This window comes from Hemibagrus wyckioides, linkage group LG07, assembly GCF_019097595.1.
Source record: "Hemibagrus wyckioides isolate EC202008001 linkage group LG07, SWU_Hwy_1.0, whole genome shotgun sequence".
Lineage (NCBI taxonomy): Eukaryota > Metazoa > Chordata > Actinopteri > Siluriformes > Bagridae > Hemibagrus > Hemibagrus wyckioides.
In genome coordinates, this window is record NC_080716.1 from 33,127,401 (window position 1) to 33,129,900 (window position 2,500).

General features: G+C 42.6%; 1 protein-coding gene across 1 annotated transcript in view; it reads left to right on the plus strand.

Annotated features, from left to right (window-relative positions):
* Positions 1–2,500, plus strand: part of wnt3a (wingless-type MMTV integration site family, member 3A) — a 20,614-nt gene that overhangs the window by 1,432 nt on the left and 16,682 nt on the right. The gene's annotated exons all lie outside the window — the stretch shown is intronic.

The following is a 2,500-nucleotide window of genomic DNA, read 5'->3' on the forward strand; positions in this document are numbered from 1 at the left end:
CTAGACGCTTACCATGGCATGAACACATCACTTCAAAGTGCAGTGATGATGGAGTTTCTGTGCACTATGTAGTGAAGGGGGTGTGGTTTGGGACACAGCCACAGTGGAATGATGAGGGAGTTTCTGTGCACTATGTAGTGAAGGGGGTGTGGTTTGGGACACAGCCACAGTGGAATGATGAGGGAGTTTATGTGCACTATGTAGTGAAGGGGGTGTGGTTTGGGACACAGCCACAGTGGAATGATGATTTTACATTTATTCTATTTTCTTTACTGATTTTCATTACAGATAATTGATCATTTCCACTCCCATGTCCATCTTGATGTTTCTCAGAGTAACTTCCCCTGTATCGCTCTTTCTGTCTCTCCTTCATCACTCTTTCCTGGGCATCTGTCCTGCACTCGTCTTCAGGATCAGCGTGATTTCTGTAGCTGTGATAAAGTAGACACTTCAGTGTATCATTGTCTGATTAAATGGTGTAAGCCCCGCCCCCTGGGTGTGTCTTGCTCTACAGTAGCAGCTTGTTAGCAGTAAACATGGTTCATCTGTGGGTTTTGGGTTGTGTGTCTCCTGAACTCTATTTTCCAGCTGTGGTTTAGTGGAGAATAAAAGGACAGACAATTAAACAGACAAACAGATTAAACAGATTAAACAGGTAAACAGAGACAGGTAAACAGACAGACAGGTAAACAGACAGACAGGTAAACAGAGACAGGTAAACAGACAGACAGGTAAACAGAGACAGGTAAACAGACAGACAGGTAAACAGACAGACAGGTAAACAGAGACAGGTAAACAGAGACAGGTAAACAGACAGACAGGTAAACAGACAGACAGGTAAACAGAGACAGGTAAACAGACAGACAGGTAAACAGAGACAGGTAAACAGACAGACAGGTAAACAGAGACAGGTAAACAGACAGACAGGTAAACAGAGACAGGTAAACAGACAGACAGGTAAAGTGACAGACAGGTAAACAGACAGACAGGTAAACAGACAGACAGGTAAAGTGACAGACAGGTAAACAGACAGACAGGTAAACAGAGACAGGTAAACAGACAGACAGGTAAAGTGACAGACAGGTAAACAGACAGACAGGTAAACAGAGACAGGTAAACAGACAGACAGGTAAACAGAGACAGGTAAACAGACAGACAGGTAAACAGACAGACAGGTAAACAGAGACAGGTAAACAGACAGACAGGTAAACAGAGACAGGTAAACAGACAGACAGGTAAACAGAGACAGGTAAACAGACAGACAGGTAAACAGAGACAGGTAAACAGACAGACAGGTAAACAGAGACAGGTAAACAGACAGACAGGTAAACAGAGACAGGTAAACAGACAGTTAAAGTGACAGACAGGTAAACAGACAGGTAAAGTGACAGACAGGTAAACAGACAGGTAAAGTGACAGACAGGTAAACAGACAGACAGGTAAACAGAGACAGGTAAACAGACAGTTAAAGTGACAGACAGGTAAACAGACAGGTAAAGTGACAGACAGGTAAACAGACAGGTAAAGTGACAGACAGGTAAACAGACAGACAGGTAAACAGAGACAGGTAAACAGACAGTTAAAGTGACAGACAGGTAAACAGACAGGTAAAGTGACAGACAGGTAAACAGACAGACAGGTAAACAGACAGTTAAAGTGACAGACAGGTAAACAGACAGGTAAAGTGACAGACAGGTAAACAGACAGGTAAAGTGACAGACAGGTAAACAGAGACAGGTAAACAGACAGACAGGTAAACAGAGACAGGTAAACAGACAGTTAAAGTGACAGACAGGTAAACAGACAGGTAAAGTGACAGACAGGTAAACAGAGACAGGTAAACAGACAGACAGGTAAACAGAGACAGGTAAACAGACAGACAGGTAAACAGACAGACAGGTAAACAGAGACAGGTAAACAGACAGTTAAAGTGACAGACAGGTAAACAAACAGTTAAAGTGACAGACAGGTAAACAGACAGACAGGTAAACAGACAGTTAAAGTGACAGACAGGTAAACAGAGACAGGTAAACAGACAGTTAAAGTGACAGACAGGTAAACAGAGACAGGTAAACAGACAGACAGGTAAACAGAGACAGGTAAACAGACAGTTAAAGTGACAGACAGGTAAACAAACAGTTAAAGTGACAGACAGGTAAACAGACAGACAGGTAAACAGAGACAGGTAAACAGACAGTTAAAGTGACAGACAGGTAAACAGACAGACAGGTAAACAGACAGTTAAAGTGACAGACAGGTAAACAGAGACAGGTAAACAGACAGACAGGTAAACAGACAGGTAAAGTGACAGACAGGTAAACAGACAGGTAAACAGACAGTTAAAGTGACAGACAGGTAAACAGACAGGTAAACAGACAGTTAAAGTGACAGACAGGTAAACAGACAGGTAAAGTGACAGACAGGTAAACAGACAGGTAAAGTGACAGACAGGTAAACAGAGACAGGTAAACAGACAGACAGGTAAACAGAGACAGGTAAA